This window comes from Loxodonta africana, unplaced genomic scaffold, assembly GCF_030014295.1.
Source record: "Loxodonta africana isolate mLoxAfr1 unplaced genomic scaffold, mLoxAfr1.hap2 scaffold_34, whole genome shotgun sequence".
NCBI classification, from domain to species: Eukaryota; Metazoa; Chordata; class Mammalia; order Proboscidea; family Elephantidae; genus Loxodonta; species Loxodonta africana.
In genome coordinates this window covers 903251-929227 of record NW_026975055.1, presented here as the reverse complement: position 1 = coordinate 929227, position 25977 = coordinate 903251, and positions in this window count along the sequence as shown.

The following is a 25977-nucleotide window of genomic DNA, read 5'->3' as shown; positions in this document are numbered from 1 at the left end:
CAAAATATATTTGAATTATACTAAAAATCTGCATAACAACACTTTTCATGATTTGACAAGTATTTCAAGTTTTTTTTTTTCAAATGCTTCACTTTGTAAGTAGTCTACAATTTAACAACGAAGTCTGTTAAATAAAATTTTCTAGTCAACATAATTTGGGAGAACAAGAAAAGAAAATTTGAAATTGTAATTCTTCTAAAATATAGTCATTAATTAATGTTTTATATTTTAAGCCAGATGAATCATTATCACAACACTGTTCATATAACTTGTGGGGTTCATATAATTAAAAGGATCATAAAATCAAAACCCGCTGCCATCAAGTCGATTCCTACTCATAGCGACCCTGTAGGACAGAGTAGAACCGTCTCATAAAGTTTCCAAGGAGTGCCTGGCAGATTCGAATTGCTGACTTCTTGGTTAGCAGCCTTAGCACTTAACGAATACGCCACCAGGCTTTCCAAAATAATCATAGTGTAGCCTAAATTTATCTTTGTAGTTCGCAATGTGGAACTTTTATAATTTACAGAAAAATAGAAGTGAAATCTGTTTTAGTTTTAGTGCATTTACTTTGCATGTTTTAGAAAAACTATGAATATCTCCTAAGAAGTTCTAAAAACATGAAAATTTTATAAAAATTACTTAATCTCATGATCAATATTTATGCAGAAAATATACATTAAATTTCACAAAGTATAAAGCTCTGTATTCAAAGTGCAACACAATAGTATGTATTGAACTGAATTTAATGAACAATGACACAGAGCGTGGAAATTCTATAAACATTACTGAAAACACTATCAATATTCACCTTGAAAATACACAAGAAATTACATACATTTGAAACACTACATTTGAAGTACGAAGCAATAATAACTGTGTCTTTTAAGAGCTGAGAAAATAAACAGAATTAAAACAACTTTACTCCATCTTAATTACAGTGTGCCTTCAAGGAAAATGTAAGGTTTTCAGAAAATTCAGTAGGAGAAATAAACTTTACCATATTTTCAAATATGTTAATAGGCACTGCATTGGACAAACTCAGGCACAGCAGTTAAAGTGAAGGATTTGCAAAATATCAGATCAAATGATGTGACAGGTAAAGAGACTCTAAAAGAACAAGCATACCTGTACAAATATCTATGAATTTCAGGTTTACATTTCATTGTTCTTTATACACCCTCCCCCCAAAAAAACTGTTGGTGTGGAGTCGATTCCAACTCATGTCAACCACATGTATCTGTATTTTTGCTAAAAAAAAAAAAAGCTCCAAATTTGTAGAAAACACTACCTTCTGGAGGAAGATTTCAAAGACTTGTTTTACTTCCTGGTTCCTCAGGGAATAAATGAAGGGGTTCTGCATGGGGACAACAGAGGTGTTGAGAATAGAAACTCCTTTGGTCAATGATGCCTTTCTTTTGCAGAGGGATTGGCATACATGAAGATGCAGCTTCCATAAGAGATGGAAATGACAGTCATGTGGGAGAAACAAGTGGAGAAAGTTTTTTTTTCTCTGACTGGAAGATGGGATTCTCAGAATAGTCCTGATGACACACATGTAGGACAAAATTATTAATGCCAAAGTGAATAACAAAGAAACCAAAGCCAAGTAAAAACCAATTACTTCTAGGAGCCATGTATTTGAGCAAGATAGTTGTAAGAGGGGAAAATAGTCGCATGCAAAGTGATCAATGACTTTGGAAGCACAGTAATCTGGGGGGGAAGAAGCATAAGGGGTGGGAATATGGTCAGAAACCCTCTCAGCCACACACATGACACAAGCAAGGAGCAGAGTTTCCTGTTCATGGTGCTCGTGTAATGCAGGGGCTTGCAGATGGCCACATACAAGTCATAGGACATGGCTGTCAGAAGGTAAAATTCTGTCACCCTCATGAAAATAAAGAAGACTTGAGCTGCACAGTTGTTATAGGACATGGTCTTATCCCTGGTGATAATTGCACCCAGAAATCTGGGAATGCATACAGTTGTAAAGGAGATTTCAAGCACTGTGACCACTGTGTAGTTGTTCATTTCTCTCTCTCTCTCTTCAATTTTTCTTCTTTTAATCCCATTTAGACAAAAAAAGTATTAAGGGGAAGAGATGAAAGATATAATTCATCATGATCAGCATCATCATCTCTAATATTCTAAAATATCCTGTATAATCCATGCAAATTTTTTCTTATTTTTAAGATCTTGTTGGCATTCTTTTAATACACATTTATTAGTTATTTTATATTAAAATACAGTAGTAGATAGGAAATCTTCACACAACAAAGCACATCTTTGGGAGACAATGAATAAAATAATTGTCATTTTATGTCCTATTTACGCAAACTCTGATTACAATTGTGTTGAAACAGTCATAAGAATTACATAGCCCTTTCTTTTCACTCAGATAATTTATTAGACAATCTATCTCCTAGAAAAAAAATGGGTTACTTTAACTTACCAAAAAGTAAAAGTCAAACTTAGAAGCCTGAAGTAACAACTCATTATTTTTTTTAGGATATAAAAAATCAGTTGCCTTATTACAAGTAATATATTTAAATTTTTAACCTTAAGATTTATGGGTCTAATTGCCAAGACCATATGAATACACTAAATACAATTGCTACAAGACAGAATAAGTAACCCAATTATTTAAAAAATACAAAACTTTCAAATACTCACTGGTTTGTCTTCTTATTCCATCACGATCTTTAATGTTCCACTTCTGTATGGCTTCCTAAAAATGTACATGTAAGTATTTAAATAAAACATTTTTATTTTTGAACTGAAAGATGCATAATGTATTTATTTTTCATTTTGACTGAAGCACAAATTGAAAAGTGACTGCTAGCCTTTTATCTTATCAACTCTGTCGCTGGATTACGGCTCATTGCATTTTCCATGAAATTATCTTCCTGAGTGTCTTAGTATAATGTTGCTGCAACAGAAATAACACAAGTGGATGGGCTTTAACAAAGGGAAATTTATTTCTTCACAGTGAAGTAGGGTAAAAGTCCAAATTCAGGGCATCAATCTTTCCCCAGATAGGAGCTTCTCCATGGATGGACCCCAGATCCAAAGGACTCGCTCTGCTCCTGGTACTATTATCTTGGTGGTATGAGGTCCCACATTTTCTGCTTGTTACCCTTCCTTTCATCTCCTGTAAGATAAAAGGTGGTGTAGGCCATACCCCAGGGAAACTCCCTTTACATTGGATCAGGGATGTGACCTGGGTAAGAGTGTTATAATCCTACCCTAATAGTTTTTAACATAAAATTACAATCACCAGATGAAGGACAACCACACAGTACTGGGAATCATGGTCTAATCAATTTGACATGTATTATTAGGGTACACAATTCAACCCATGACACTGAGTTATTAAGGTTTTTGGAAAAAATGTTTCATTCCCTTGTAATTCCGTCTCACAGTTATCTTCTCCATAAGTCCACTTATCCAAATGGATATCCAGAAAAGTTAAGAAAAAACTTCTTTCATTTTCCTAACCTACTTAGCTTGTTCCCACGTATTCAAATGCTATTTTGAATGTAGTAATAGTTTATCAATTCTATTAAAATCTTGACAGCTATCTCCTTTTGATTTTAGAGAGTAAAATTTCTGTTGTGAAGAATAAAATGTAAAATCGTTTTATACCTTCCAACAACTAGCAACATTCACACTAATCATACTTTATTTTATAATGGCTTAAAGGCAGTTTTTCAGGACATGAAAAGTAGAACGTCAGAAACCTTCAAAAGATGTGGAAATATTTTTGACCTCAGCAAAGACTGTGTACTGATCTTCTGGAAACCAGACAAAGTCAGGCCACATCTCTGCTATATTATAGACCATAAGGGAAATCTGGAGGGGGCCCTTGCATTTCTCAGTAACCTGCTCACTCCTCTCCCTAGCAGATCTCTCTTGAGAAGAGTTATATTCATCCTTGCATCCCACAGAGCACCTAAGATGGTGACTTCTATGTAATATTTATATCCATTAATAAGTTGCTTAATATTCATCCTTACTTCATATTATATGAGTAATAAAATAAGAAACCCACTTTCTTATACAAGGTGAAATTTTGATCAAATTTGTAAAGAATTGTCTTCATTAGAAATGTGAAAGTTTTGAACATATGCCTTTCGGTTAGCAGCTGAGAATGCTAACCATTTGCACCAACCAGGGAATCCCGTTATTAAAATTCACTTCTTTATTTGTCTAAACCTAGTAAATATATACAATTTCAGAACTGTGAAACCATATACCTATAATTTTACCACTGCATGTTTAGTATTTGTGATCTATTTCTCTTAGTTTTAGAGCATTGAAAAGATTTTGTTTACGCTGGCTGAGCTAAGTAGGTGGAATAGACAGATGCTCCCGGCGAACCCTCTATACAACAAAGACCCCCCCAAAAAAAGTGAAACAAGTATATTTATGACAAGCTAGAAGCCCTGAGCTTCAAAGGCGAGTTTAGAAAAAGAACAGAGGGGAAGGGGGAAGAAGAGACAGTACAGAAGTAGAGAGGAGTTACTGGGCCTGAATCTCGGAAAGCCCTCAGGCATCATTCCAGAGTGGCGGCAGTGGGTTGGTACTAGCATTTTGCCACAGTTTCCTTAGGGAGAAGCAGTCAGCCACACAGCCTACTCATACCTTCAGAACCAGAGAAGAATGGCGCTCTCAGCAAAAGCTAAGTACTTCCGTATGTTTCACCGCGCCCCCCACTCACAAGCCAGCTTCAGGGGCTGAATTCTCTGGGCCTGAGATAGGCACTGTTGAGTGCCTAGAGCCATCCACCCAGCCATGGAGAAGGAAAAAATTTGCAATTGGGGGAAAAGAATTTGCCAGCTCCACTAACCAGGGGAGCTCAGCACAGAAGTGGCCCCTGTCCAGGCATAAACAGTCCATGGACTTTGAGCACCTTTCCCCTCTGTATGGACCTGTGTGGGCCTATTTCAGGAGACTAGACCCTTGTTGGCAGACTCTAACCATTTCAGCTGTGCGGCGGAAAGGTGGGTGATGTTTAGCATTGCTTTGCCCATTAAACAGGGTCCTCACCTACCCACATGACGGGCCTAAGGACTGATAGCTCCACTCAGGTCACTCAGCCACCCACTACAGGGGTCCAAGGATAACTGGTACCTCCCAGTCTTTACAACCAAAAATATTAGGAGCCCATGGTCTGTCTGAAGAACCCACCCACCTGAGCACTCTAGGGAACAGGGACGCACTTTCCTCAGAGACACTTGGGAGTCAGCTCTCAGCCCCACGCCTTTTTCAGAGTGTGACCCCCTGCTGCAATCAGATATTGGTATATACACCAATTTCCACTGCCCCTCTAAGACTGTAGGACAGAGCCTGTACCACACACTTCATGATCAGCTACCTGGACACCTGAGCTGAATCCATACAAGAAAAGTGAATGGACTCCTAGAATGATATAACTGATAACAGCTCTTTCCATCTGAGGACAGGACGACAGTGTTCCAAAGGTGAAAATAATCAAGCTAGATCACTCAAACAACCCATTTGGGCATATCAAAACCAAACAAAACAAAGCAAGAGGCTACGATACAGTAAGCAGGAATAAACTAATATAATAACTCATAGATGGCTCAGAGACAACAGTCAATATCAAGTCACATAAAGAAACAGACCATGATCACCTCAATAAGCTCTCAAAACAAAGAATCCAGGGATCTTCTAGATAAAAGTGCAATCCTGGAATTACCAGAGGCAGAATACAAAAGATTAACATACAGAACTCTTCAAGACATCAGGAAGGAAATGAGACAATATGCAGAACAAGCCAAGAAACACACAGATAAAATAATTGAAGAAATTAAAAAGATCATTCAGAAACATAATGAAAAATTTAATAAGCTGGAAAAATCCATAGACAGACAGCAATCAGAAATTCAGAAGATTAACAAAAAAATTACAGAATTACACAACTCAACAGAAAATCGGAGGAGCAGAATTGAGCAAGTAGGAGCCATAATTTCTCAACTTGAAGATAAATCACTTGGCAGTAACATATTCAAGGAAAAATCCAATAAAAGAATTTTAAAAAATGAAGAAACTTTAAGAACCACGTGGGACTCTATCAAGAGAAATAACCTGCTAGGGACTGAAGAATGAGAACAGGGAGGGATAACAGAAAATATGTGGAGAGAATTGTTGATTTTTTGGCAGAAAACTTCCCTGATATTGTGAAAGATGAGAAGATATCTATCTAAGATGCTTATCGAATTCCACATAAGGTAGATGTTAAAAGATAGCCACCAAGAGATATTATAATCCAACTTGCCAAAGCCACAGATAGAGAGAGTATTTTAATAGACAAAAAGTCACCTACAAAGGAGAGTCAATAAGAATAAGCTCAGACTACTATGCAGAAACCATGCAGGCAAGAAGGCAATGGGATGACTTATTTAAAAAAATTGAAGGAAAAAAATTGCCAACCAAGAATCATATATCCAGCAAAACTGTCCCTTAAATACAAAGGGGAAAGTAGGACATATCTAGATAAATAGAAGTTTAGGGAATTTGTAAAAAAAAAAAAAAAAAAAAAAAACCAAAACTATGAGACATACTAAAGGGAGCTCTTTTGTTAGAAAATCAATAATATCAGGCATCAACCCAAGACTAGAACACTGGACAGAGCAATCAGAAGTCAACTCAGACAGAGAAAAAAAAAAGCAAGATAAAAAAAAAGCTCAACATTAAAAAAGTAAGAGGGACTAAGAAATGTAATCATAGATCTTCCATACTGACAGGACGATACGGCGATACAAAGAAGTGAAAGTAAGGTTTAAATTTAGAAAACTAGGGAAAAACTTAATCTGTATGCTGAACAAATAATCCGAGAAGCTGGACTATATGAAGAAGAACGGGGCATCAGGATTTGAGGAAGACTCATTAACAATCTGCATTAGGCAGATGATACAACCTTGCTTGCTGAAAGTGAAGAGGACTTGAAGCACTTACTAATGAAGATCAAAGACCACAGCCTTCAGTATGGATTACACCTCAACATAAAGAAAACAAAAATCCTCACAACTGGACCAATGAGCAACATTATGATAAACGGAGAAAAGGTTGAAGTTGTCAAGGATTTCATTTTACTTGGATCCACAATCAACAGCCACCGAAGCAGCAGTCAAGAAATCAAAACACGCATTGCATTGGGCAAATCTGCTGCAAAGGACCTCTTCAAAGTGTTGAAGAGCAAAGATGTCACCCTGAACACTAAGGTGCGCCTGACCCAAGCCATGGTATTTTCATTCGCATCATATGCATGTGAAAGGTGGACAATGAATAAGGAAGACCGAAGAAGAGTTGACACTTTTGAATTGTGGTGTGGGCAAAGAATATTGACTATACCATGGACTGCCAAAAGAACGAACACATCTGTCTTGGAAGAAGTGCGGCCAGAATGCTCCTTAGAGGCAAGGATGGTGAGACTGCGTCTTACATATTTTGGACATGTTGTCAGGAGGGATGAGTCCCTGGAGAAGGACGTCATGCTTGGCAGAGTACAGGGTCAGTGGAAAAGAGGAAGACCCTCAAAAAGGTGGATTGACACAGTGGCTGCAACAATGAGCTCAAGCATAACAACTATTGTGAGGATGGCGCGGAACCGGGCTGTGTTTTGTTCTGTTGTGCATAGGGTCACTATGAGTCGGAACCGACTCAACGGCACCTAACAACAACAGGGGTAAATAATAAGGTAACCAAAAGGAGACAAAGTATTCTACTCATCAAAATAAAATACAAGAAAAAATACACAGCAGAAACAAAATCAACAACAAAGAGTATGAGGAAGGGACTATATATAATCTACTCAGCACATAAAATTAAGTGGGAAAAAGAAACTGTTAATAACACACACAGAGAGACATCAAAATGATAACATTAAATTCATACACATCCATAATCACGCTGAATATAAACGGACTAAATGTACCAATAAAGAGACAAAGAGTGGCAGAATGGATTAAAAAACACAATCTGTCTGTATGCTGCCTACAAGAGACACCTTAGACTTCGAGACACAAACAAACTAAAACTCAAAGAATGGAAAAAATACTTCAAGCAAACAACAATCAAAAAAGAGCAGGAGTGGCAATATTAATTTCTGACAAACAGGCTTTAAAGTTAAGTCAATCATAAAGGGTAACAAACGACACTATACAATCATTAAAGTTATTTTTTTATAAAAAGAAGATATAACCACATTTAATGTTTATGCACCCAATGATAGGGCTAAAAGATACATAAAACAAACTCTATCAGCATTGAAAAGTGAGATAGACAGCTCCACAATAATAGTAGGAGACTTCAACACATCACTTTCAGGAAAGGACAGGACATCCAGAATGAAGATCAATAAAGACGCAGAAGATCTAAATGCCTCAATCAACCAACATGACTTCATAGACCTACAGCAAACAAGTATACTTTCTTTTCTAGTGCACATGGAACATTCTCTAGAATAGACCACATATTAGGTCATAAAGCAAGCCTTAGAAGAATCCAAAACGTGTAAATATTACAAAGCATCTTCTCTGACCATAACGTTATAAAAGTGGAAATCAATAACAGAACAAACAGGGAAAAGAAATCAAACACTTGGAAACTGAACAATACCCCGCTCAGAAAAGATTGGATTATAGAAGACATTAAGGATGAAATAAAGGATTGCATAGAATTCCATGAGAATGAAAACACTTCCTATCAGAACCTTTGGGACACAGTGAAAGCAGTGCTCAGAGGTCAATTTATATCAATAAATGCACACATACAAAAAAGAAGAAAGGGCCAAAATCTAAGAATTATCCCTACAACTTGAATAAATATAAAGAAAACAACAAAAGAAACCCTCAAACACCAGAAGAAAACATTTAATAAAAATTAGAGCTGAACTAAATGAAATAGAAAACAGAAAAACAATTGAAAGAATTAACAAGACCAAAAGTTGGTTCTTTGAAAAAATAAAAAAAAAAATTGATAAACCATAGGCCAAACTCACCAAAGTAAAACAGGAGAGGAAACAAATAACCTGAATAAGAATTGAGATGGGTGATATTACAACAGGCCCAACTGAAATTAAAAGAATCGTATCAGATTACTATGAAAAATTGTACTCTAACAAATTGGAAAACCTGGAAGAAATGGGTGAACTCCTAGAAACACACTATCTACCTAAACTAACACAAACACAGGTAGAACAGCTAAGTTGACAGATAACAAAAGAAGAGATTGAAAAGATAAGCAAAAAACTCCCAACAAAAAAAGTCCTGGCTCTGACAGCTTCACTGCACGGTTCTACCAGACTTTCAGAGAAGAGGTAACTCCACTACTAGTAAAGGTATTTCAGACCATAGAAGAGGACGGAATACTCCCAAACTCATTCTATGAAGCCAGCATATCCCTGATACCAAAATGAGCTGAAGACACCTAAAAAAGAAAATTACAGACCTATGTTCCACATGAACTGATACGCAACAATCCTCAACAAAATTCTAGCCAAGAGAATTCAACAACATGTCAAAAAAATAATTCACCATGACCAAGTGGGATTCATAACAGGTATGCGGGTTCATCATTAGAAAAACAGTTAATGTAATCCACGACATAAATAAATAAAAGACAAGAATCACATGATTTTATCAACTGATGCAGAAAAGGCATTTGACAAATTCAACACCCATTCAGCATAAAAACTCTCAGCAAAATAGGAATTGAAGGAAAATTCCTCAACATAATAAAGGGCATCTATACAAAGCCAACAGCCAACATCACCCTAAATGGAGAGAGCCTGAAAACATTCCCATTGAGATCGGGAAGCAGACAAGGATGCCCTTTATCACTGCTGTTATTCAACATTGTGCTAGAGGTTCTAGCCAGAGCAATTAGGCTAGACAAAGAAACAAAGGGCATCCGGATTGGCAAGGAAGAAGAAAAATTATATCTATTTTCAGACCACATGATCTTCTACACAGAAAACCCTAAGGAATCCTCCAGAAAACTACTGAAACTAATAGAAGAGTTCAGCAAAGTATCGGGATACAAATAGACATACAAAAATCAGTTGGATTCCTCTACACCCACAAAAAGAACTTCAAAGAGGAAATCACCAAATCAATACCATTTACAGCAGCCCCCAAGAAGATAAAATACTTAGGAATAAATCTTACCAGAGATGTAAGAGACCTTTACAAAGAAAACTGCAAAACACTTCTGCAAGAAACCAAAAGAGACCTACTTAAGTGGAAAAACCTACCTTGCTCATGGACAGGAAGCCTTAAAATTATAAAAATGTCTATGCTGCCCAAAGTGATCTATGTATTTAATGCAATTCCAATCCAAATTCCATGACATTCTTTAATAAAATGGAAAAACAAATCCCCAACTTCATAAGGAAAGGAAAGAGGCCCCGGATAAGTAAAGCATTAATGGAAAAGAAGAACAAAGTGGGAGGCCTTACTCTACCTGATTTTAGGACCTATTATACTGCCACAGTAGTCAAAACAGCCTGGTACTTGTACAAAAGCAGATACTTAGACCAATGGAACCGAATTGAGAATCCAGACATAAATCCATCCATACATGAGCAGTTGATACTTGACAAAGACCTGAAAACAGTTAAATGGGAACAAGACAGTCTTTTTAAAAACGGTGCCAGCATAACTGGATATCCATCTGCAAAAAAATGAACCAAAACCCATACCTCACTCCATGTACAAGAACAAGCTCAAAACAGATCAAAGACCTATGTATAAAATCTAAAACGACAGAGATCATGAAAGAAAAAATAGGGACAACGTTAAGAGAAACAGTACACAAAACATTACTAAAAATGCAGAAGACAAAGTAGATAACTGGGAGCTCCTAAAAATCAAACACCTACACTCATCCAAAGACTTCAAAAAAGTAAAAAGATTACCTACAGATTGAGAAAAAGTTTTTAGCTATGACATTTCTGATCAACACCTGTTCTCTAAAATCTACATGACAGTGTAAAAACTCAACTGAAAAACACAAACAACCCAATTAAAAAAATGGGCAAAAGACGCTTCACTAAAGAAGACATTCAGGTAGCTAACAACATGAGGAAATTCTCATGATCATTAGCCATTAGAGAAATGCAAACCAAAACTACAACGAGATTCCATCTCACTCCAGCAAGGCTGGCATCAATCCAAAAAACACAAAACAATAAATGTTGGAGAGGCTGTGGAGAGATTGGAACACTTATGTGCTGCAGGTGGGGACGTAAAATGGTACAACCACTTTGGAAATCCATTTGGCGCTTCCTTAAAAAGCCTAGAGAAATAAGAGCCTTTACATGAACAGATATATGCACTCCCATGTTTATTGCAGCACTGTTTACAATAGCGAAAAGATGGAAGCAACCAAGGTGCCTATCAACAGATGAATGGATAAATAAATTATGGTATAGTCACACAATGGAACAGTACGCATCGATAAAGAACAGTGAGGAATCTGTGAAACATTTCATAACATGGAAGAAACTGGAAGGCATTATGCCGAGTGAAAATAGCCAGTTGCAAAAGGACAAATATTGTATAAGACCACTATTATAAGAACTTGAGAAATAGTTTAAACTGAGAAGAAAACACTCTTTTGTGGTTATGAGAGGGGGAGCGGGGAGGGGAGAGAGGGGCATTCACTAATTAGATAGTATATAAGAACTACTTTAGGTGAAGGGAAAGACAGCACAGAATAGAGGGGAGGTCAGCACAATTGGACTAAACCAAAAGCAAAGAAGTTTCCTGAATAAACTGAATGTTTCGAAGGTCAGCGTAGCAGGGGCAGTGGTTTGGGGACCATGGTTTCAGGGGACATCTAAGCCAAATGGCATAATAAAATCTATTAAGAAAACATTCTGCATCCCACTTTGAAGAGTTGTGTCTGGGGTCTTAAACGCTAGCAAGCAGCCATCTAAGATGCATCAATTGGTCTCAGCCCACCTTCATCAAAGGAGAATGAAGAACACCAAGGACACAAGGTGATTATGAGCCCAAGAGACAGAAAGGGCCACATGAACCAGAGACTACATCAGCCTGAGACCAGAAGAACTAGATGGTGCCCGGCTACAACCAATGACTACCCTGACAGGGAACACAACAGAGAACCCCTGAGGGAGCAGGAGATCAGTGGGATGCAGACCCCAAATTCTCATAAGACCAGACTTAATGGTCTGACTGAGACTGGAAGGACCCCAGTGGTCATGATCCCCCATCTGTTGATGGACACCTTGGTCGCTTCCATCTTTTTGCTATTTCTGTAGGATATAGTCCAAGGAGTGGGATTGCTGGATGGTATGGTATTTCTATTTCTAGTTTTTTAAATAAGTGCCAAATCGACTTCCAAAGTGGTTGTACCGTTTTACATTCTCACCAGCAGTGTAGAAGTGTTCCAGTCTCTGCACAACCTCTCCAACATTTATTGTTTTGTGTTTTTTGGATTAATGCCAACCTTGTTGGAGTGAAAGGGAATCCCAATGTAGCTTGGATTTGCATTTCTCTAATGGCTAATGATTACGAGCATTTCCTCATGTGTCTGTTAGCTATCTGAATGTCTTCTTTAGTGAAGTACCTGCTGATATCTTTTGTCCATTTTAATCGGGTTATTTGGCTTTTTGTAGTTGAGTTTTGCAGTACCACGTAGATTTTAGAGATCAGATGCTGATCAGATAGATACGTCATAGCTAAAAACTTTTTCCCAGTCTGTAGGTAATCTTTTTACTCTTTTGGTGAAGTCTTTGGATGAGCATAGGTGTTTGATTTTGGGGAGCTCGCAGTTATCTAGTTTCTCTTCTACATTGTTAGTAATGTTTGGTTTACAGTTTATACCATGCATTAGGGCTTGTAGCATTGTCCCTATTTTTTCTCCCATGGTCTTTATCATTTTTGACTTGATATTTAGGACTTTGAGGCATTTTGAGTTAATTTTTTTTCTCTGTGGATGGTGTGAGATACGGGTCTTCTTTCTTTTTTTTTTTTTTTTGCAGATGGGTATCCAGTTATGCCAGGATCATTGGCTAAACGGAGTGTCTTTTCTCCATTTAACTGAGTTTGTGTCTTTGTTAAATATCAGCTGCTCACATGTGGATGTATTTATGTTGGGATTCTCCATTCTGTTCCATTGGTCTATGTATCTGTTTTTGTACAAGTACCAGGCTGTTTTGACTGTCATTAGGTAGAGTGAGGCCTCCCACTTTGTTCTTCTTTTTCAGCAATGCTTTACTTATCCAGGGCCTTCTTCTCTTCCATATGAAGTTTGTGATTTCTTTGTCCATCTCATTAAAAAATGTTGTTGGAATTTGGGTCAGAATTGCATTGTATCTATAGATAGCTTTTGAGAGAACAGACATTTTTACAATGTTAAGTCTTCCTATCCATGAGCAAGGTATGTTTTTCCACTTATGAAAGTCTTTTTGGGTTTCTTGCAGTAGTGTCTTGTAGTTTTCTTTCTGTAGGTCTTTTACGTCTCTGGTTGGATTTATTCCTAGGTATTTTATCTTGTCGGGGGCTACTGTAAATGGTTTTGATTTCGTGATTTCTTCTCTGATGTTCTTTTTGTTGGTGTGTGGTGTGTGTGACGGAATTCAATTGATTTTTGTATGTTTATCTTGTATCCCAATACTCTGCTGAACCCTTCTATCAGTTTCAGTAGTTTTCTTGAGGATTTTTTAGGTTTTTCTGTGTATAAGATCATGTCATCTGCAAATAGAGTTACTTTTACTTCTTCCTTTATTTTCAATCTGGATGCCCTTTATTTTCTTTTTGTAGCCTAATTGCTCTGGCTAGGACTTCCAGCACACTGTTGAATAAGACTGGTGGTAAGTCTCATCCTTGTCTGGTTTCTGTTCTCTAGGGGATTACTCTCAGGCTCACTCCATTTAGGATGATGGTGGCTGTTGACTTTGTATAAATGCCCTTTATTATGTTGAGGAATTTTCCTTCTATTCCTATTTTGCTGAGAGTTTTTATCCTGAATGGGTGTTGAACTTTGTCAAATGCCTTTTCTGCATCAATTGATAAAATCATGTGATTCTTGTCTTTTTTTTAATTTATGTGGTGGATTACATTAATTGTTTTTCTGATGTTGAACCATCCCTGCATACCTGGTATGAATCCCACTTGGTCATGGTGAATTACTTTTTTGACATGTTGTTGAATTCTATTGGCTAGAATTTTGTTGAGGATTGTTGTGTATCAGTTCATGAGGGACATAGGTCTGTAATTTTCTTTTTTAGGTGTCTTCAGCTCATTTTGGTATCAGGGATATGCTGGCTTCATAGAATGAGTTTGGGAGTATTTCGTCCTCTTCTATGGTCTGAAATACCTTTAGTAGTAGTGGAGTAACCTCTTCTCTGAAAGTCTGGTAGAACTGTGCAGTGAAGCTGTCAGAGCCAGGACATTTTTTGTTGGGAGTTTTTTGATTATCTTTTCAATCTCTTCTTTTGTTATCTGTCAACTTAGCTGTTCTACCTGTGTTTGTGTTAGTTTAGGTAGATAGTGTGTTTCTAGGAGTTCACCCATTTCTTCCAGGTTTTCCAATTTGTTAGAGTACAGTTTTTCATAGTAATCTGATATGATTCTTTTAATTTCATCTGGGTCTGTTGTAATATCACCCATCTCATTTCTCATTTGGGTTATTTGTTTCCTGTTTTTCTTTTGTCAGCCTAGCCAATGGTTTACCAACTTTGTTAATTTTTTCAAATAATCAGCTTTTTGTTTGTTAACTCTTTCAATTGTTTTCTGTTCTCTAATTCATTTAATGCTGCACTAGTTTTTATTATTTATTTTCTTCTGGTTCCTGAGGGTTTCTTTTTTTACTCTCTTTATTTGTGTCCAAGTTGTAGGGACAGTTCTTTGATTTTGGCCCTTTCTTCTTTTTGTATGTGTTCATTTATTGACATCAATTGACCTCTGAGCACTGCTTTTGCTGTATCCCAAAGGTTCTGATAGGAAGTGTTTTCATTCTCATTGGATTCTATGAGTTTGTTTATTCCCTCCTTAATGTCTTCTATAATCCAGTCTTTTTGGAGCAGGGTATTGTTCCATTTACAAGTATTTGATTTCTTTTCCCTGCTTTTTCTGTTTTTGTCTTCTACTTTTATGGCCTTATGGTCTGAGAAGATGCTTTGTAATATTTTGATGTTTTGGATTCTGCTAAGGCTTGCTTTATGACCTAATATGTGGTCTATTCTAGAGAATATTTCATGTGCACTAGAAAAGAAAGTATACCTTGCAGCTGTTGGGTGGAGTTTTCTGTATGTCTATGAGGTCAAGTTCGTTGATTGTGGCATTTAGATCTTCTGTGTCTTTACTGAGCTTCTTACTGGATGTCCTATCCTTCACCAAATGTGGTGTGTTGAAGTCTCCTACTATAATTCCAGAGCTGTCTATCTCACTTTTCAATGCTGTTAGAGTTTGTTTTATGTATCTTGCAGCCCTGTCATTGGGTGCATATGTATTTAATATGGTTATATCTTCCTAGTAAATTGTCCCTTTAATCATTAGATAGTGTCTTTCCTTATCCTTTGTGGTGGATTTAACTTTAAAGTCTATTTAGTCAGAAATTAATATTGCCACTCCTGCTTGTTTTTGATTGTTGTTTGCTTGATGTATTTTTTCCACCCTTTGAGTTTTAGTTTGTGTCTCTAAGTCTAAGGTGTGTCTCTTGTAGGCAGCATATAGCTGAATTATGTTTTTTTATCCAATCTATGACTCTCTGTCTCTTTATTGGTGCATTTAGTCCATTTACCTTCAGGGTAATTATAGAGAGGTATGAATTTAGTGCTGTCATTTTGATGCATTTTTCTGTATTGTTGACAGTTTCATTTTCCACTTACTTTTTTGTGCTGAGAACTTTTTCGTTGTAAATTGTGTGTTCGTCTTTTTCGTTGTAGATGAATTTGTTTTTGCTGAGTCTTTATTTTTACCTTGGTTTTTATTTTGAAGTTTGGGATTGTTAGTCTTATTTGTGGTTACCTTAATATCTACCCCTGTTTTTCTAAGTATGAACCTACTTTGTATCTCCCTACATTGCTTTGATTTCCTCTCCATATGGAAGGTTTATGCCTGCTGTATTTATTTCATCCCTCTTTATTGATTATTGTCATCTTTTACATAATGATGTCAGTGATTCCACGTTTTGAGCCTTTTTTAAAATCTTATTTCATTTTTGTGATTTCCCTATCTTAGTTGATATCAGGATGCTCTGTTCTGTGTCCTTGTGTTGTGTTGATATCTGATATTATTGGCTTCCTATCCAGAGAATTCCCTTAAGTACTTCTTGTAGTTTTGGTTTGTTTTTTGCAAATTCTCTAAGCTTGTGTTTATTTCTAAATGACTTAATTTCCCCTTCATATTTGAGAGAGAGGTTTGTTGGATATATGATTCTTGGCTAGCAATTTTTCTCCTTCAGTGCTGTGTGTATGTCATCCCATTGCCTTCTTGCCTGCATGTTTTCTGCCGAGTAGTTGGAACTTATTCGTATTCATTCTACTTCGTAGGTAACTTTTCATTTATCCCTGGCTGCTCTTAAAATTTTCTCTTATCTTTGGTTTTGCAATTTTGATGATAATATGTTTGGGTGATTTTCTTTTGGGATCTGCCTTTTATGTGGTTCAATGAGTATCTTGGATAGATAACCTTTCATTTTCCGCCATGTCAGGGAAGTTTTCTGCCAACAAATCTTCAATAATTCTCTCTGTATTTTCTGTTATCCCTTCCTCTTCTGGAATTCTAATCACACACAAGTTGTTCTTGATAGAGTCCTACTTGATTCTTAGTGTTTCTTCATTTTTCTAAATTCTTTTATCTGATTTTTCTTTAAGTACATTGGTGCCAAGTGCCTTATCCGCCATCTCCACAATTCTGCATTTCAATTCCTCAATTCTGCTTCTCTGACTTCCTATTGATTTGTCTAATTCTGTAATTTTATTGTTAATCTTTTGGGTTTCTGAATGCTGTCTCTCTATGGATTCTTGCAGCCTATTAAATTTTTCATTATGTTCTTGAATAATCTTTTTAATATCTTCAACTGCTTTATCTGTGTGTTCCTTGGCTTTTTTTGTACATTGCCTGATTTCATTCCTGATGTTGTCCCTGAAGTCTTGAAGTGTTCGGTATGCTAATCCTCTGTATTCTACATCTGCCAATTCCAGGATACATCTTCCTCTGGGAGAGACCTTGATTCTCTATTTTGGGAGTTTGTAGAAGCAATCATGGTCTGCTTCTTTATGTGATTTGATATTGACTGCTGTCTCTGAGCCATCTATAAGTTGTTCTAATAATTTATTTTATGTTTGCTGACAGTGTCCTTTTTGTTTTGCTTTGTTTCTATATACTCAGATAGGCTACTAGAGTATGCTAACTTGGTCATTGGAGCCCTTGAAGCACTAATGTCCTGTTACCAGATGGTTAGAACTGTTACCAGGTAAATAAGCCTATGAGTCCATTCACTATTCTTTAATAGAATCAGCTCAGGTGTCCTGACAGTCAGCCACCTACTGTGTGGTTTAAGCTCTCACCTACTATCTTAGAGGAGTAGTGGTGATGGTTGTATACACTGGTTTCTGGTAGCGGCAAGGGGTCGCACCCTGAGGAGAGTAGGGTGCTGACAGCTTTCCCCCAACTGTCAGTGAGGATGTAGCGTCTCTGTTCTCTAGAGTGCTCTGTTGGGTGGACTCTGCAGCTGTGCCTTAGGCACCCAATGCTTATATCCGTAAAGACTGGTAGGCACCATTATCCTCAGATCGCTTTCGCGTGGTGCTAGGTGGCATGGATTAAGCCTCAGCCCTCCGGTCTGTACTGTGGGTAGGTGAAGGCTCTGTTTAATAAGTAGAGCAGTATCAGACCTCCAAAACCTGCCTCTCCATCACACAGCTGAAACAATTGCAGTCAGACCTCTAACAGATTTGCCTTTGCATTATAATAGCCACCTGGTAGGGAACATAATTTTGAGGTTAATGAATAGCTTGAACGTGATGAATGCATTCTAACAAATATATCTCATCAATTTAATCTGTATATTGAGGTGTTTATGACATTTTACTTCTTTTGTTGTAGGTTACCCTTGAGTCATCAGATTATTAACCACCTGATAAATCCACTAGAATCCTTCCTACCTACTTAAGGTGGCCTAGTGAATCCAGGGTTTCTGATAAATGCACTCATTTTAATACAATGAGCTCAGTGTAAAATCATGTGTTTCCTTCCCTGACTTTTGTTATGAGAATCCATTTCAAAATAATTTTTCATATTTGTGATCAAATTAATGAGAAAAATATTGTAAAACTTTTAATATCTATGCTCTCCTTCTAAGTAAGAATTTTTCATCCCATGGATAATGGCAGGCCTGATACATGTTATACACTAAAAGACAGTCTAGGAGTGGTAAATACACTCATAAGAAGAATTTTAAAGGCAACTACTTCAGGTGAGGTAATCAGTGAGTTCTAAATAATGCATGACCAATCTCATGAGGTAGAGGAAGAGGGATGCTTCTGTTGGCAAAGGAGGTTGGGTGGAACTTTTAGATTCAGGTACGCAGAGTCATTGAAATTCACAGAGACAGTGTCATCTCAGTTCAAAATTCTTCCATCTATTTGTTGATTCATTTAACAAACATTTTACTGACTGAGTGATCTACATCAAGCCATTTGGCAGGCAATTCTGAGCAAAATGTTCTCTTTGCTCACAAAATGCTCGTAATTTATCAAGAGAAAAGATGTTTTGGTAAGTTGTAAAAATTGCTATCATATTGATAATCATACCACTAGGCTTCTCCTTCTACTAGGCTTGTGTCATCCTAAATAACTACTTGTGAAATAAAAAATTAGACAGTGAAAAACTTATGAATAGCAGCTGAACATTTTCTAATATAATGCTGGAAGGTTGGAAGCCCCTCAGGTTGGAAGGCACTCAGAGTATGACTGGGGAAAAGCTGCCTCCCCAAGGTACACTCGACCTTAATGACGTAGATGGAGTCAAGCTTTTAGGACCTTCATTTGCTGGTATGGCATGACTCAGAATTAGAAGAACCAGCTGCAAGCATCCACTAATAATCAGCATGGAATTTATGAAGTATGAATCTAGGGAAATTGAAAGTCAACAAAAATTGTATGAAATGTAAAAAGATCAATATCCTAGGCATTAGATAGCTGAAAAGGACTAGTAGTTGCCGTTTGGGTTAAGGCAATCGTATGGTCTACTATGCCAAGAATGACAAATTGAAGAGGAACAGCATCACATTCATCGTCAAAAAGAACATTTCAAGATCTATCCTGAAGTACAATGCTGTCAGTAATAGAAAAATATCGACATGCCTACAAGGAAGACCAGCTAATACGACAATTATTCGAATTTAAGAATCAACCACTAAGGCCAAAGATGAGGAAATTGAAGATTTTTACCAATTTCCAAATCTAAAATTGATCAAACATACTGGTAATTACTGGTGATTGAAACGCGAAAGTTGGAAACAAAGAAGGATTGATCAATACTTGGAATATGTGGCTTTGGTGATAGAAATGACACCAGAGATCCTGTGATAGAGTTTTGCAAGACCAACAACTTCTTCATAGCAATTATCTTTTTTTCAATAACATAAATTGCAACGATACACATGGATCTCACCAGACAGATTGCACAGGAATCAAATTGCCTCCATCTGTAGAAAGAGGCAATGGAAAAGCTCAATATCATCAGTCAGAACAAGGCAAGGGGCCGACTTCAGAACAGATCATCAACTGCTCATATGTAAGTTCACGTTGAAGCTGAAGAAAATTAGAGCAAATCCACAAGAGCAAAATACCACCTTGAGTACCCCACCTGAATTTAGACACCATTCCAAGAATAGATTTGATGCACTGAACACTAATGACTGAAGACCAGACAAGTTGTGGAATGACATTAAGGACATCAGACACGAAGAATGCAAAACGTCATTAAAAAGGAAAGACCAAAATGGATGTCAGAAGAGACTCTGAAACTTGCTCTTGAATTTTGAGTAGCTAAAGCGAATGGAAGGAATGACGAAGTAAAATAGTTGAACAGAAGATTTCAAAGGGTGGCTTGAGAAGACATAGTAAAGTATTATAGGGAAATGTACAAAGACATGGTATTAGAAACCAAATGGAAAGAACACACTCAGCATTTCTCAAGCTGAAAGAACTGCAGAATAAATTCAAGCCTTGAGTTGCAATATTGAAGGATTCCGCTGGGAAAATACTGAACAATGGAGGAAGCATCAAAAGAAGATGGAAGGAATACACAGAGCCACTGTACCAAAAAGAATTGGTCAATGATCAACCATTTTAGGAGGCAGGATATGGCCAAGAACCAATGGTAGTGAAGGAAGAAGTCCAAGCTGCACTGAAGGCATTAAGAAAAAAAGGGTCCAGGAATTAAGAGCTACCAATTGAGTTGTTTCAACAAATGGATGCAGTACTAGAGGTGTTCACCTGTCTATGCCAAGAAATTTGGAAGACAGCTACCTGGCCAGACAAAAGTGCCCATTCCAACGAACGGTGATCCCACAGAAAGTGGAAATTATCAAACAATATCATTAATATCACACACAAGTAAAATTTTGCTGAAGATCATTCAAAAGCAGTGGCGACAGTACATTATGGGAACTGCCAGAAATTCAAACTGGATTAAGAAGAGGACATAAAACAAGGGTTATCGTTGCTGTGTAGATCATAACAAATTATGGATAACACTACAAAGAATGGGAATTCCAGAACACTTAATTGTGCTTGTAAGGAAACTGTACATGGACCAAGAGGCAGTTTTTCAAACAGAACAAGGGGATTCAGCAACGTTTAAAATCAGAAAAGGTGTATATCAGGGTCATATCCTTTCGCCATATTCATTGAATCTGTATGCTGAGCAAATAATCCAAGAAGATGGAGTATATTAAGAAGAATGTGACATCTGGATTGGAGGAAGAATCATTAACAACCTGTGATATGCAGAGGACATGACCTTACTTGCTGAAAGCCAAGAGGACTTCAAGCACTTACTGATGAATATCGAAGACTAGAGCCTTCAGTATGGATTACACCTCAAAATAAAAAACAACAACAAAAAAACCCAAATCCAAAACTCTTCACAACTGGACCAATTAGCAGTATCATGATAAATGGAGAAAAGATTGAAGTTGTCAAGGATTTCATTTTACTTGGATTCACAATCAACGCCCACAGAAGCAGCAGTCAAGAAATCAAAGGATGCATTGTACTAGGAAAACTGCTGCAAAAGACCTCTTTAAAGTGTTCAAAAGCAAAGATGTTACTTTAAGGACCAAGATGTGTCTGACCCAAGCCATAGTATTTTAAATCACCTCATATGCAGGCGAAACCAGGAGGCTGAATAAGGAAGATCAAAGAAGAACTGATGACTTTGAATTATGGTGTTGGCAAAGAATACCACGGACTGACAGAAGAATGAACAAATCCTTCTTGGAAGAAGTTCAGCCAGAATGCCCCTTAGAAACAAGCATGGTGACACATTATCTCACGTGCTTTGGACATGTTATCAGGTGGGACCAGTACCTTGAGAAGGACATCATGCTTGGAAAAGTAGAGGGTCAGAGAAAAAGAAGATTCTCAACTAGATGGATTGACACAGCAGCTGCAAAAATGGGCTCAAACATAGCGGTGATTTTGTGAATGGGGAAAGACAGGCTGTGTTTCTTTCTGTTGTACGTGATGTCGCTGAGTCGCAACCAACTGATGGTAACTAACAAGAACACAAATATTTGTTCTCAAGTACTTGGTTGGGCAACAATCTAGCTAACCGAATTTTAATATATTGCATAATGGAGTCCAGAAAATGTTTCCTGTTTGAGATAAAACCTCTGATCAGAAGAATTACTCATAAAGATTGAGGGTAGTGAAGAATCAGAATCTTGTTGACGTGTCATATAGTGTTTAAATCATTTCTAGTTATCTGTTGGAATAATGTCCCCTCAGATTTGTATTTAAAGCAATTTACAATTTTTAGCTTATTATTATTATATGTAATTGGTAGATCCTCAACACCAGTCTCCATAAGAGATTACTTTTCCTTCCTTCCTTTTATTTTAATTAACTCCTTTGAGTCTCTTATGAACAAACTGATAAAACTGTAGCAAGTGTGCAATTTTGTGCACAATTGCAAACATAGTCATTCTTTGTTATGAAAAGTGGGTTCCTTTAATCTGAGAGCGTTCCTAAAATATCCTTCTCTTAGAAAAACATATTTTCATTTAAGTTTAAGTAATTAAGGGAAAAAAGTAGAGAAAAATTCTATCTGGCAATTAGAAAGCATATTCTAATTGAGTTATCGATAGTATCCTGGTCCTGTGATTTTTGTAGAGTATGTGAAATTGGGAAATATTAACAGATGGGTATACTTTCCCCATTGCCCCTTTGACTTAAATCCTTCTCAAGAAAAACACTGGAATTAAAGTTCTTATTCAAATAACTGAATGTTTTCTAATATTACAAAAGCAATAATATTCATCATTTATTGTTTGACTTTTGTTTATACCATATGCCCTTAGGGGAAAAAGAGTATCAACACTCCCTGCATACGGCAAATCACTTGTAATTTGGAATAAATGTCTAGATAATAAAATTAGACAACTCTACAAATACAATGGTAATTACCATTGACATCTCAGGAGTCACATATTTTCTATATGTAGATGCAGTACTCAAAGCTGTCTGAATATACAGGGATACATATAAACTGTAGCGTGATAGATTTTTTAAAAATAATTTTTATTGTGCTTTAAGTGAAAGTTTACAAATCAAGTCAGTCTCTCACATATAAGCTTATATACACCTTACTACATACTCCCATTTACTCTCCCACAACGAGCCAGCCCGCTCCCTCCTGCCAGTCTCTCCTTTCGTGACCGTTTTGCCAGTTTCTAACCCTGTCTACCCTCCCATCGCCCCTCCAGACAGGGGATGCCAACACAGTCTCAAGTGTCCACCTGATACAAGTAGCTCACTCTTCATCAGCATCTGTGTCCAACCCATTGTCCAATCCCTTCCATGTCTGATGAGTTGTCTTCGGGAATGATTCCTACCCTGGGGCAAGAGAAGGTTTGGGGACCATGACCGCCGGGATTCTTCTAGTCTCAGTCAGACCATTAAGTATGGTCTTTTTATGAGAATTTGGGGTCTGCATCCCACTGATCTCCTGCTCCCTCAGGGATTCTCTGTTGTGCTCCCTGTCAGGGCAGTCATCGGTTGTGGCTGGGCACCATCTAGTTCTTCTGGTCTCAGGATGACAGCCCTTTCTGTCTCTTGGGCTCATAGTTATCGTGTGACCTTGGTGTTCTTCATTCTCCTTTGATCCAGGTGGGTTGAGACCAACTGATGCATCTTAGATGGCCACTTGTTAGCTTTTAAGACCCCAGATGCCACACTTCAAAGTGGGATGCAGAATGTTTTCATAATAGAATTTATTTTGCCAATTGATTTAGAAGTCCCTTTAAGCCATAGTCCCCAAATCCCCGCCCTTGCTCTGCTGACCTCCAAAGCATTCAGTTTATCCCAGAAACTTCTTTGGTTTTGGTCCAGTCCAGTTGAGATGAACTTCCCTGTATTGAGTGTTGTCCTTCCCTTCACCTAAAGTAGTTCTTATCTACTAGGTAATCAGTAAATAATCATCTCCCACCCCCCTCCCTCCCCCCTCTGGTAACCACAAAAGTATGTGTTCTTCTCAGTTTATACTACTTCTCAAGATATTATAATAGCGGTCTTATACAATATTTGTCCTTTTGCATCTAAGTTCACTCAGCGTAATGCCTTCCAGGTTCCTCCATGTTATGAAATGTTTCACAGATTCGTCACCGTTCTTTATCAATGCATAGCATTCTATTGTGTGAATATACCATAATTTATTTAACCATTCATCTATTGACGGACACCTTGGTTGTTTCCAGGTTTTGCTATCGTAAACAGTGCTGCAGTAAACATGGGTGTGCATATATCTGTTCACGTAAAGGCTCTTATTTCTCTAGGGTATATTCCGAGGAGTGGGATTTCTGGGTTGTATGGTAGTTCTATTTCTAATTTTTTAAGAAAATGCCAGATAGATTTCCAAAGTGGTTGTACCATTTTACATTCCCACCAGCAGTGTATAAGAGTTCCAATTTCTCCGCAGCCTCTCCAACATTTATTATTTTGTGTTTTTTGGATTAATGCCAGCCTTGTTGGAGTGAGATGGAATCTCATCGTAGTTTGAATTTGCATTTCTCTAATGGCTAATGATCGAGAGCATTTTCTCATGTATCTCTTAGCTGCCTGAATATCTTCCTTAGTGAAGTGCGTGTTCATATCCTTTGCCCACTTTTTGATTGGGTTATTTGTCTTTTTGTGGTTGAGATTTAACAGAATCATATAGATTTTAGAGATCAGGCGCTGGTCAGAGAAGTCATAGCTGAAAATTTTTTCCCAGTCTGTAGGTGGTCTTTTTACTCTTTTGGTGAAGTCTTTAGATGAGCATAGGTGTTTGATTTTTAGGAGCTCCCAGTTATCTGGTTTCTCTTCATCATTTTTGGTAATGTTTTGTATTCTGTTTATGCCTTGTATCAGGGCTCCTAAGGTTGTCCTTATTTTTTGTTCCATGATCTTTATCGTTTTAGAATTCATGGTTAGTTCTTTGATCCATTTGGAGTTAGTTTTCGTGCATGGTGTGAGGTATGGGTCCTGTTTCATTTTTTTTGCAAATGGATATCCAGTTATGCCAGCACCGTTTGTAAAAAGACTATCTTTTCTCCAATTAACTGACACTGGGCCTTTGTCAAATATCAGCTGCTCGTATGTGGATGGATTTATATCTGGGTTCTCAATTTTGTTCCGTTGGTCTATGTGCCTGTTGTTGTACCAGTACCAGGCTGTTTTGATTACTGTGGCTGTATAATATGTTCTAAAATCAGGTAGACTGAGGCCTCCCACTTTCTTCTTCTTTTTCAGTAATGCTTTATTTATCTGGGGCTTCTTTCCCTTCCATATGAAGTTGATGGTTTGTTTCTCCATCACATTAAAAAATGTCATTGGAATTTGGATCGGAAGTGCATTGTATGTATAGATGGCTTTTGGTAAAATAAACATTTTTACTATGTTAAGTCTTCCTATCCCTGAGCAAGGTATGTTTTTCCACTTATGTAGGTCCCTTTTAGTTTCTTGCAGTAGTACCTTGTAGTTTTCTTTGTATAGGTCTTTACATCTTTGATAAGATTTATTCCTAAGTATTTTATCTTCTTGGGTGCTACTGTAAATGGCATTGATTTGGTGATTTCCTCTTTGATGTACTTTTTGTTGGTGTAGAGAAATCCAACTGATATTTGTATGTTTACCTTGTATCTCGATACTCTGCTGAACTCTTCTATTAGTTTCAGTAGTTTTCTGGAGGATTCCTTAGGGTTTTCTGTGTAGAAGATCATGTCATCTACAAATAGAGATAATTTTACTTCTTCCTTGCCAATCTGGATGCCCTTTATTTCTTTGTCTAGCCTAATTGCTCTGGCTAGAACCTCTAGCACAATGTTGAATAAGAGCGGTGATAAAGAGCATCCTTGTCTGGTTCCCGTTCTCAAGGGAAATGCCTTCAGACTCTCTCCATTTAGAATGATGCTGGCTGTTGGCTTTGTATAGATGCCCTTTATTATGTTGAGGAATTTTCCTTCAATTCCTATTTTGCTGAGAGTTTTTATCATGAATGGGTGTTGGACTTTGTCAAAAGCCTTTTCTGCATCAATTGATAAGATCCTGTGGTTTTTGTCTTTTGTTTTATTTATATGGTGGATTACATTAATGGTTTTTCTAATATTAAACCAGCCTTGCATACCTGGTATAAATCCCACTTGGTCGTGGTGTATTTTTTTTTTTTTGATATGTTGTTGAACTCTATTGGCTAGAATTTTGTTGAGGATTTT